This window comes from Orcinus orca, chromosome 4, assembly GCF_937001465.1.
Source record: "Orcinus orca chromosome 4, mOrcOrc1.1, whole genome shotgun sequence".
Classification (NCBI taxonomy): domain Eukaryota; kingdom Metazoa; phylum Chordata; class Mammalia; order Artiodactyla; family Delphinidae; genus Orcinus; species Orcinus orca.
In genome coordinates this window covers 120,569,420-120,582,173 of record NC_064562.1, presented here as the reverse complement: position 1 = coordinate 120,582,173, position 12,754 = coordinate 120,569,420, and the positions used below count along the sequence as shown (strand labels likewise).

Below are 12,754 nucleotides of genomic sequence, written 5' to 3'. Positions count from 1 at the left end.
ATTGTGTTGGTTAAATGAGTCACTCTTTTGATAATTTCTTCTAAAAATGAGCAGATACAGGTGTTAAACATCTGAAACTTAAATTTCTAAATCTCATATGTAAATAATAGATTTGAAGAGATAACCTCTAAATTATTCCAGATCTAAACTTCTCTTATACCAAACATTACTTGGTACTTCGTTTATCTCTTGGAGAAAAAAAAAAAATCCTTTATTTTTAAAAGTTAAGCAAATTCCTTCCTTTTACAGTACCACATTTCGAAGATTCTGATCTTTCCTCTTTTTAGAAAGATAGTGTAATTAGAAAAAAATATATTCTATGAAAGAAGAGTTCAAAGAGCCCAACTTTTAAAGTAACTACAAGTTCATTTTTTGATTTAATTTCAATTCTCCGTTAGGCTAGAAGGTTTCTATTTTTGGATAATCAATGATGACATCCATCTAAAATGATCCTAAGATGCAATACAAAAAGAACTCAAAATTTACTCATATTTTAAATATTCCAACCAGTCAATTTGCCATTTACAATGAAAAAAAACATCAGGAAACATATACCAGATACAAAGGAGTAGACATGAATTCTTGGTGCTTTAATTTATTAACTTGAGACTTTTAAAAAAATTGATAAATATATATGAAAAATTCTTAAAATCAATATGGAAAAGGAAGAACAATTCCCTAAGTATAGAAATCTACTTTGTTTTTTAAACACCATGTCTTGATATGTAATTTAAAATGGAGAAGGGCTGAGGGAGGTGTGGTGATGAGGCGTTGAAAAGGGAGCTGAGAAGGGATGGGGATGGGTAATGCGGGACTGGATGTGGAGGATGATCAAACAATCATTTTCTTGAGTATTCCGTGGTCAGAGTGTCTAGTTGGGCAAGTCAGTTTATGAATTCTCTTGCATCTGAAGGTGCTTACACATGAGAAAATAAACTTAAAAAAAAAAGCATTTGTGAGACTGGGTGGCAGGCATGTGCACTTCAGTCACAAGTGGCACTGTAAATTACAACCAAAACCAAGGCACAATTTGCCCACATTTTGCAAAAATCACAAAAAAGTTTGTCATAACTGGTTCTGTTTGTTGCAGGAGGAAAAAAAAAAGAGTAATTCTATATTAAGGCACAGCCTTTGAGGCTTTGGTAGGAAAACTGCATATTGGGTGGATCCTGACCTAGACACCTTGATCCTTGATCCATGACCCCATCAGAGCCAGACAAGGGCTCTCTGACTATGAATTAAACTGTTTGATTCCTCTGCGCCCAGGGACACACAAAGCCTGTACTCTCAGCTGTTACATAAGAGGCTCTGGAATCCCTGGATGGTGTTTGTAAATAGCGCTGCCATGCGCATGGAACCCACGTGTCAAATGTTGACGTGACTGTGTGAAGTGTCAACAAGTTCCGAAGAGAAACCTCCTATTTCTTTTGCCCTAAAAAAAGAGCATGTGGGTGTCAAGGAATTATTTCCAGGGGAGATTTTTTTCTCTCCCTCCATCTCCCACCAAAAAAAAAAAAAAAAAAAAAAAAAGTGGGAAGAAGAACTGGAGGAAATGACCAATCTCCATCACTTTTCTTCTTATGTAACTCCTGACATGAGGACATGATCAAAATTAACTGCCTGTCTAATTAAATTTAGGGTAAGTTTTGTAATCTCAACAATGCATTCTGAATGCACTTTCTACCTCCTCTCATCAGACTTCTTGTTTTTCTTATTATGAGAGATAGTATTACAACCACTAGAAGGACACTAAGCAGGCAAATAGTTTGCAAAGTAGCAAATCTCCATCCAAATAAAATTACAATATGACCCTTGCAGAGGAAAGTATCCAATAGCTTTGTTTGGGTGAACAGAAACACAATTTAGTACCTTTTATCATGGGTCTGTGAACAGAAAACAAACTCCATTCCTTAAGGAGGCTAAATTCTTACCAATATTAGAGAAAACTGACAATGTCAACAACTAAGTTTTTATCCCTAAATATGAAGAGTTGCCCATAATCTTCAGGATTACTTAAAGCACAAGTTATAACAATGTAAAAAAAACTGATGCAAACTGTCAGTAGTAAATTAAACTGTTTTAAAAAATACACTGCCTTCAAAAAAAAATCTCAAGCATTTTTTAGTCATTTTAAAATGCCATGTTCTATATCTTTTATATACTTGATACAAAATGTTTTTAAATTACATATTAAATATGAGCTGCTGTCTATAAAATGTCCTACTTGAAAAGTATCACATTTAAGAGTAAACAGGTTAAGTTTCAAACTATTGAAAATTTAGTTCCCAAGGTTAACCAAATGTCCTTTCTAATTTTGATTTCCAGTAGACACACATAATTCATAGTCATTTAAAAAGGTAAGTTATTAGCAAAATGTCTACTAGCTTCATTTTCTGCCAATGTTTTTCTCCAAGCTATTATGTGGTAGACAATTCCAAAATTAAAAACCATTTAGGTGATTGGATTGGACTAAGGACAGATGAAATCTAGAATGAAAAGTTTAAAATATGTGCTTTCTTGCTGAAATGTATCTACTCTTTTTACAAAAACAAATTATGTGTTGAGTATTTTTAGATTGGAAGATTTGTTCTTCCCTCATTTTTAAAATATTTTTCCAGTTTTATTGAGAAATAATTGACATACATCACTGTATGTTCTTCCTTCATGTTTGAAAAGTATCCATTTATGGTCATTTTTCCTCTTATCAATTATGTTTGATATATGAAAATATGAATATAAAGTGAATTAATGTTTTAATAACTGATTCACTTTTTGAGATGCTCACTCCAATTTTATGAACTATCAGACACTTCATTTGCACAAATGATTTCTTGTTCTGTTACGACGTATGCAGTAAGACAAACAAAAAGCTAATAATCATCCAAACTAATTAGTGGGCGTCCAAAAGTAATCCTTTTAATGCAAAAATCGTGAAAGGTTATAAAAGAGCTGACAGAACTTTATAGCCAATGGCAAATGTGAAAATTCTGTAACTTCAAACAAAAATGGAAAAAGTACCGAAAGAACAAACAGATTAAAAAATAAATTAACAGGAACAAGACAGTAGGTTACAGATGGAATCTGGGTATAGTATCATTGTATTATTTTTAGATTCTGGTGCTTTACTTTAGAATCAGCACAACTAATAATTAAGGTATTTTTTAATGGGTGTCCTTGTTTCTCAATGCAGGCAGGAAAGAAAAACAGGAGAAATAACTCAGAGATAGACCATGCTATATCCTCTGGGCTTCACTATCATTATTTAAGCCTTTTTTCCTTTTACACTGCAAGACAAAAAAAAAAAAAAAAAATCAATTTGAGGAGAAATATATAATAAAAACCCACCTTGAGAGTTGGGTGAATAGCTTCCATTAAAGTATAATCTGAACATAGAAACCAGATTTAATACTCTATCAAGAAAAAGACATGACTTGGTAAGGCAGGTTTTAGTAATGGCTAATAAAGCATGACAATAGTAATTAAAATTATCATTACTTTGTGACATCCACAAAATTGTGACAAATCTCAAAATAGCAAAAGTAGCAAATGAAAAACATCAATACTATGTATGGCATATGTTCATGGGACACCTACTGTCTATGCCTGACATGGGCAAGTCTGCTCTCTCTGAAGAGAGAAGTCCATCAGCAAAAATCCACAGCCCACTGTTGTGAATACAGTGTATCTTTCAATAATAATTATTTATTAAAAGGTAAGCTAAAAATATTTTTTAAAAAATCAAAATATCCCTAATTTGAAAAGGTTTACAATTTTTGGAACCACATTAAATAAAGCAAAGATGGAGTACTACACTCAAATTCAGTGAGCAGCTTTCTGAATATTATAGAGATACTAGTATGAAAATCTACTATCAGCTGAGTTGGTTCAAAAAGTGTTGCAAGAAACAAGAGATGGCAAAAGCAAATAAACTACTCATTTCTCCTATAAGGAAGACCACACCTATATTCTACCTTATTGCTTTCCATAATAATCACTACATCAACTTCCTGATGGGTCAAAGGTTCTAACATGAGTGTCTAACATGAGTGTCTAACTTGGGCCTGTCACAAATACACAACAAACATACAAGTAAATGCTATAATCATACTCTTAAAAGGTATATCTGGGTCATTTCTACAGCTATTCCTTGAAAAAGTAATGATTACAGCAATTACGTAAAGCCAAGACATGTCCCCACTGAGTACAATAACATGTGTACGTTATTAAAGCTAAATGCTTCAAGATCATTGGCTTTCCCCCACACTGTTATCAGTCATGGCACCAAGCTATGGGATCCAACTGGCAGCATTCTAATCAGAATAAAAGGGAAAGGAGTATTGCTTAACAAGAAGAATGTTTGGTATCTAGAATTACATAAAGTTAGAAATTCAAATAACGCCAACCCCAAGTAATTCACTGTGTGTGTTCAAAATTATGTCCTAATTTCATAGGGTCTAGACCTAAAAATCTGCACTCATTTTACCATTAACAGTCTTTAAAATTCTGCTGGTGTTAGTAAAGACTGTGACTATTTACCATTAACAGTCTGTAAAATTTTGTTGGTGTTTGTAAAGACTGTGGCTATATGTGGCGAAACATGGAGAGCCATCAACATTCTGATCCTAACTCTTTCCCACTTTGTCTTGGCATCACAAAGAGGCTGCAGACCAGTTTCTTTTCTTAACCCTATTTTACATGTATATTGTTAATAATGCTGCTATGAATATTCAGGTACAAGTTTTTGTGTAGACAGGTGCATGCACTTTAAGTCTCCTTTTATGACTTTCCCTATATAGCCCACATTATAGCTACATTTTCATCATTAGTGGTAATGAGGCGGTAGAGCATAATGGTCAAAAGACTGGCTCTAGAGACTGACTGGCTAAATTCATAGCCTAGCTAAGCCACGTACTGGCTGTAGGAACTTGGGCAAGTTATTTAATCTCACTGTGTATTAGTTTCTTCTCCAGAGATAGGGATAACACCACCACCTACCTCTAGAGTTGTGATGAGAATTAAATGATATAACTTGCAGTGTCATAAAACATTAAAACAACTTAAAATATTTTTAATGCAAAAGTATTTTAAGCAAAAAAAAACACCTTTTGAGTAAACAAAAACCTATATTCTGATGCACATTTTGATAAGACATGGCAGTACAATCACATGATTGATGAAACAGAACTGTGTTAAACTTTTTTGTTTTTGGGGAAAAAAAGGTTTAAAATTATCTGATCATGTGATAAAATGGTACAGAACTAAATATATACATATACAAGTATACAAGTCAAATGGGAAATCTGAGTAAGATTGGTAGACTGTATCAATGTCAGTCTCCTGACTGTGATATTATACTATAGTCTTGCAAAATGTTACCACTGGGGAAAATTGGGCAGAATGTTCATGTTCAATTATTATTATTTCATACAACTGCATATGAATCTACAATTAGCTCAATAAAAATTTCAATTAAAGATATGTGATCCCGGGCTTCCCTGGTGGTGCAGTGGTTGAGAGTCCACCTGCTGATGCAGGGGACACGGGTTCGTGCCCCGGTCTGGGAAGATCCCACATGCCGCGGAGCGGCTAGGCCTGTGAGCCATGGCCGCTGAGCCTGCGCGTCCGGAGCCTGTGCTCCGCAACGGGAGAGGCCACAACAGTGAGAGGCCCGCGTACCGGGGAAAAAAAAAAAAAGATATGTGATCCCTTGTACTTCCCTGGTGGCGCAGTGGTTAAGAATCCGCCTGCCAATGCAGGGGACACGGGTTGGAGCCCTGGTCTGGGAAGATCCCACATGCCGTGAAGCGACTAAGCCCATGCGCCACAACTACTGAGCCTGCACTCTAGAGCCTGTGAGCCACACTACTGAAGCCCGCGCGCCTAGAGCCCATGCTCCGCAACAAGAGAAGCCACAGCAATGAGAAGCCTGAGCACTGCAACGAAGAGCAGACCCCGCTCGCCGCAACTACAGAAAGCCCGCACACAGCAACGAAGACCCAACACAGCCAAAAATAAATAAATAAATTAATTAATTATTTTTTTAAAAAATAAAAATATGCGATCCCAGTATAAATTTACTAAACATCAATCAACTGTATGCTTTAATGACTGGCTTTTATAGGACAACTGCCATAACCTGTAGTAGAAGTTACATTTAAGGAGAAAGCACCATCTTTACTACCATCATCAGCAACACCAACGCCTTTTACATTATTTTTCTTATGCATTTAGAATAGATTACACATGTTCTAATTAAATGACATTTTTTTGCTACTTCTACATCATTTATTAAACCTTTTTTCCCCTCAGCTTTTATTGAGAGTAACTGACATATAACATCATGTAAATTTAAAGTATACAATGCAATGATTTGTAATAGGTATATATTGGGAAATGATTACCACAATAAGGTTACTTAGCACACCCATGACTTCATATCGTTATGATTTTTTGTGTGTGTGATGAAAACTTTTAAGATATACTCTCTTAGTAACTTTCAGATATACAATACAGTAATGCTAACTACAGTCACCATACTATGCGTTACAACCCAGAACTTATTCATTATATAACTGGAAATTGGTACCCTTTGACTACCTTCACCCCCTACCCCCGACCCCCAACTCATTAAATCTTGATTTAGTAGTATACCACTAGATTCTATTACGGAATAAAAAGACATAGAAATCAGTGTCTCCCTTCCAACAGACATAAATCTAACTTAAAAAAAAAATTTACAGTATTTTTAGTGAAGCAACCAGTTAATTTTATGTCCTAAATTGTCCTCCAAAAATGCTTCATTCCAATTCATTCATCTTTTTATGTAATCCTCAGATTATGTGGATCTTGATTTCAAGTCAGTTTGAGGAACAGCCCTTAGTGAGTATAAGATATCGATCTCAAAATTCTTAAAACTGCAGGTAGGTTGACATTATCACTGAATTTAATTTTACACAAAATATTAAAAATCCACCTACCATCAATTTATACTTCTTGAAGCCTGGCACATTTAACTGCATTTCATGACAAGTGGAGAAAGCATAAATCGAAGCTGATAGAATTTACTATTTTGGAATGGGCAACCAAAATCCATTTTATTGAGAAAAGATTGTATATCTATCTTAGGTATTTTCTGCAATGTACAACCTAGAATAAGAATAATGCTGGAAATAAGCAGATACATACAATCCTTTTTGGCTTGCAGTCACAATGATTCAAGGTGTCTTGCTTTGCATTCTTCCCTCCAGGAACTCCTCTCCCACTACACACCAAACCAACAGATGAATTATATAACCTCCCTAAATAATGGCACAGTATTTACAAAGTTTTGGCAGTGAGTCAAAATAGAAATTGGAGATCTAGACCAAGTAAATACTGTATATTTGGCAAAATCACATTTGTGGTTGTGTTCTTCAGCACAGTTTCCAAGATAACCACCAACTCTACTTGGCAACCTGACTCTCCCACAGTTAAGGCTCCACCTGTAAAACTGGCTTGAGAGATATTTTCCTGCTACTGGATTTGGTGCCATTACTACTCGTAAGAACTACTGTGCAATGATGGCATAATAGTTGAGAAAATGTTATTTTGATGAACCAAAACTGACAGCTAGCTGGTCCAAAGTTTTAACCTGTCCCCATGACAGGAAACAATTAGAGTAAAACAGTCTACATGGTTGCTTACAAAACAAAGAAGACTCCCTCTAGTAATTGAAGATTGCTAAGACTATTAAAGTCTATTAAGCAATGATAACATCAACAACAAAGACAACAATTAAACTTGTAGAGGCAATCAGGGCATTAAAAAAAGCAGATTTAACATTTTCTAAGTATTAAACATTCTAAAATGTCAAACATCCACAGCTTATGAGAACATTTTATTGCAAACTAATTTCTTAAGAATTCACATGAATTTACTAACTTGGATTTGGTGCAGTATGAAAAATAAAGTTTCTGCCAGGTGTGTCTGTGAATCATAAGAAGAACTTCTTAATGAGATAAACAAGGAAAGATCGGGCTGGCCAAAAAGTTCATTCAGGTTTTTCAGGAACATCTTACAAAAACCCAAACGAACTTTTTGGCCAATCCAATACATTTCAGTAGTGCCATCTGGCTTACAACACTGTGTATGGGTGGAGTCTTGGAGAAGTTGATAGAGAAATTCTAACTGCAACAAGCGAAACCAAAACATTAACTCCACTCTTTGTTACCTAATACAAGTCTAGTGCCCAAACAGAACTTTGGAAGTCTGTCATAACAACTCCCAGGCAGGTGCATTTCACTTGTTCTGGAAGTGATGTTGACCTGCCAATATCTAGGTCCATGCACCATTGAATCAGAATCCTATTAATCCCTCTGGCTCCTGGCATGGACCAACACAATACCAGATCTAATTAGAGCCATAAGATGAGTTTGGTAAATGTGTGAATTTAAACAAGGCAAGAGACTTCCCTCATTCCAAGTTAATTTCTCATTAACCATTAGTTCAATTTAAAAAATAAGCAGGGGACTTCCCTGGTGGTGTAGTAGTTAAGATTCCATCTGCCAGCACAGGGGACACGGGTTCGAGCCCTGGTTTGGGAAGATCCCACAAGCCGTGAAGCAACTAAGCTCGTGCTCCACAGCTACTGAGCCTGTGCTCTACAGCCCACGAACCACAACTACTGAGCCTGCGTGCCACAGCTACTGAAGCCCGCGCACCTAGAGCCCGTGTTCCACAACAAGGGAAGCCACCGCAATGAGAAGCCTGCGCGCCACAACGAAGAGTAGCCCCCACTCACCACAACTAGAGAAGAGCCTGTGTGCAGCAACAAAGACCCAACGCAGCCAAAAATAAATAAATAAATAAATAAATTTATAAAAAATAAGGAGGGCTTCCCTGGTGGCACAGTGGTTAAGAATTCGCCTGCCAATGCAGGGGACACGGGTTTGAGCCCTGGTCCAGGAAGATCCCATATGCCGCGGAGCAACTAAGCCCATGCGCCACAACTACTGAGCCTGCACTCTAGAGCCCGCGAGCCACAACTACTGAAGCCCAAGTGCCACAACTACTGAAGCCTGTGCGCCTAGAGCCTGTGCTCTGCAACAAGAGAAACCACTGCACTGAGAAGCATGCGCACCACAAGGAAGAGGAGCCCCCACTTGCCGCAACTAGAGAAAGCCCGCGTGCAGCAACCAAGACCTATTGCAGACATACATACATACATACATACATAAACGAATGAATGAAATTTTTGGAGAATCCAGGTAGTATTGACTCTCACAAATATGGTAAATGAAAAGCTGAGGTTATGTCTTTGATTGTAAAGTATCCCATGCTAATTAAAATAATTTTTCTAGGGCTTCCCTGGTGGCACAGTGGTTAAGAGTCCGCCTGCCGATGCAGGGGACACAGGTTCGTGCCCTGGTCCAGGAAGATCCCACATGCCGCGGAGCGGCTGCGCCCGTGAGCCATGGCCGCTGAGCCTGCGCGTCCGGAGCCTGTGCTCCGCAACGGGAGAGGCCGCAACAGTGAGAGTCCCGCGTATCGCAAAAAAAAAAAAAATTTCTACTAAAGGAAAAAGTAGTATTTTCTTGATTTGGTGAATAATATGCACATCTCCTCCTTATAATCATTGAAGCCCCTCATACAATATTAATTAGCAGCTATTTTCAGAAAAGAGTCTAAATTGGATGCTGGGAAAGAACAAGCTTTCATGGTCACAATGAAAATTATTAATCAATGTAGATATCCTTATTTATCAATGTGATGTATCTATTATTAGTTGAATAGCCTTAAGACAGTATATACAACATCTGAAAAGTCCCCCAAAAGTAGTTATATACCACTGTTAGCAAAAGAAATTATTTATTTTAAATTCTGAATTGCTGGAATAATTAACCACAGTTTTCTCAACAAACAGTAAGCATTTGTGCTAAATTCCTAAGTGTTTTCTTTATTATTTAGGACAAATAAGAACTAACCAAATGAGCTGTTTCTATTCCACAGAGATGAGTAATATGTCTCCCTTGTAATCATGCCTCTGATATCAATGATTAAAGTAAATTTAACTGCTTTTCCAGAGATCAAAATACAAGGAGTTACAAAGTGAACTATTGAGGACAAATAGTTTTGGAAATCCGATTTATGGAGTAATGTCCATTACTGTGCTTTTCCAACTCTGTCCATCTTTTAATCATGTCCATGCCTTCTAAACTTGTTTGACTTTCCAGTCTTTCACTAACACTTCTCTGCTTGATAACATTTAAAAAATCAGTATTTATTGTGTTGAAATTTATATTCTACTTCAAACCTATTACAAAACACACATGCAAACATGGAAAAGAATATAACTCCCCTCCAGTATTTCAACTTTTCATTAAAATGCAAATATAATGATTTTCATTAGCCAGGCAACAATACCCACAGTCTTAAATCAAACCCAACCCAACCCAACCCAATTATCTTTTCTATGTACATTCCAACTGTCCCTAAGATATATTCTTCCTCTTATGTTGGATCATTTGTTGATGAATACTTTTAGATTTGTATTTGCCATTATTATCCCTGATTGGAGAGGGAAAAGCACAATGTGTGACTCGAGATTTTAAATTTTGGATATATCCTACTCCCTAGACAGACAAATATAAAAATATTTCACTAAATTTTCAACAACTGGAAAATGATCCTTTTTCAATTCCTAAACACTACAAGAAGAAGGAAGAAAACTCACTCAATGCAATTAAAAGTATGTCATGAGGGTAACAGCCAGTAAATTTCACTTATATTTCACATTCGACCTTCTCAGCAGTCTATCCAGCCCACGCTTTATTTGCCATAGGTAGAAAAGTCTCCATAGAAACTTAGCTTAATATCGCTAGACGAGCAGCCCCAATGAAAGAGATTCAGCAAGATTCATGTGCGTAAAAAGGAGGAGGAGGAGAAAGAGGAGAAAAGGAAGAGGAAGAAGGGGAAGAAAGGGGAAGAGGAAGAAGAAGTAGAAGAGGAAAGAGGATGAGGAGAAAAGAGACACAGAGAAAAGCAGAGAGATAAAAGACCAAAGAAAAGAGAGCAGCCAAGAGGGAAAGAGAAATTTGGATGGGACTGTTAGAAATCTGCTCTCTACGTCTCTGTTTCTTTACTGGGATTGGGTTTCATTTCTTTCGGCGCCCCTGACCTTGCAGTCTTCCAACTCTCCACACTCCCCCCCGCCTCCTGCCCGCCCGCCCCCTCCCCCGGCCTGCGCCTGCCTTTGTGTCTGCCTGTCACTTACCGGGGAACCCGACGAAGCTGATTCGGGAGAAGCACAAAGCCAGGACACAGATTTGCCCACAAATTCTCTCACACACATTCCCCAGGCTGGAAGGTACAGCCCATCGCAGAGCTGATGCACCTCGAGAAAAGTGGGTTCGGGTCTTATTGAGGGAACCAGAGAAACTATTCTTTCCTCTCTCGCTCGGCACCGCTAACAAAACGCGCGGACTTCAGGAAAAAACAAAACCCCACTGAGTGGACTCCTGTTCCACTCGCCTGACACTCGCTGAGCGCAGCCCCCGAAAAGGGGGACACGGGGCAGAAAGGGGCGGACGCAAACGCACACCCAGACCCAGAGCCCCAGCGGAGAAAAGGGTCGAAGACCACTCCGTCTGTGTTCTCCCCAGGGCGGGCGAGGATAAACCCGAGGCTCGTCTGCCTTCCACGAAGGGAGGGGGTGGGGAAGCTTCAAGGGGAAGGTCGTGCCCCCCACAGCTGAACTATTTTAGAAAGGAAAGCAGAGAAAAATCACTTTCCGGAGGATAAAAGGCCGGGAAAGCAGCCGGCCGGACTCACAAAGGTAAGTTTTCTGGGCGAGGAGGACACGAGCACTAGCAGGAGAGAGAGGAGGACACAGAACTACAGGTTTAAAGGGGGGTGGGGGGGAATTAAAACTATATTTGTCAGCCATGTTGAAGAGGCTCCAGTAATTTGTGAAGCTTCCCTCTTCCCTCTTGGTATTTGTGGGTGACACTGCAGGCTTTGCTCCCCAGTCCCCACAAGCCCGAGAGAAAGCGCAGGGGAGAGGAAAGGGAGAGTTTCGCGGCACAAGAGAAGCGCTCTGACCTCGTTCTCGTCCCTCAGCCTTGCAGCAATCCAGCAGTGGCAGTCGGGTCTCCTTTCTAACAAATCCTAAAGGGCAGCCATCTTGCTTCCTTCTGCTTCTCTACGAAAGCAGCCTAGCCTCCGCATCAATATTCATAAGGCAGTTTGACGTCTGTTCTCATCACTCGGCGGGGCCGGCGTCTCGGGGCGGCCGCGGCGAGGGGGCGGACGTGACTCGCATGCGAGCCGGGCCTGGGCGCGCGGCGCTCGCGAGGAGGCGGCGGGGCCGCCCGAGCTCTCGCCGCAGCCGCCGCTCTCCTCCTCCTCCTCCGCCTTCTCCGCCCCGCTTCCTCCTCCGCCTCCTCCGCCTCCTCCCCCTTCACCCGGCCGCCGCCTCCTCCGTCCCGGTCTCCGCCGCCGCCCCGGGACCCTCGGCCACGGCTCCCCGGGAATCGGCTCCCCGCCCCGGGGCTCCCCGCACAAAAGCCGGCGGCCCCTGGGGCCGAACGAGGGGCGCGCCGGGGCTGGGGAGCCAGCGTGGGGAGCCGTGGGCCCGGAGGAGCGCGGGGCGGGGGCACGCGGGGGAAGGTCCGGCCCCCGGGACCCTCTGATGAGTTTCCACTCCAGTGAAGGCGCGGGGCGGGCGCGAAGGGGGAGGTGGCGTGCGTCCCTGGCAGGAGGCTGCGAGACCCCAGCT

The 12,754-nt window shown here is 40.1% G+C and overlaps 1 protein-coding gene across 5 annotated transcripts in view; it reads right to left on the bottom strand.

Moving 5' to 3' along the window:
• The window catches only part of TET2 (tet methylcytosine dioxygenase 2), a 134,237-nt gene extending 121,814 nt beyond the window's left edge, over window positions 1–12,423 (bottom strand). The window contains exon 1 of one of the 5 annotated variants that reach the window (XR_007477232.1): window positions 12,079–12,419. The gene's annotated coding sequence lies outside the window, so the exon portion shown is untranslated. Of the gene's footprint in view, window positions 1–12,078 lie in introns of all 5 variants that reach the window. The other 4 variants (XM_033427824.2, XM_033427822.2, XM_033427821.2 and 1 more) reach the window with 4 other exon arrangements.
• Between the last annotated feature and the right edge of the window lie 331 nt (window positions 12,424–12,754).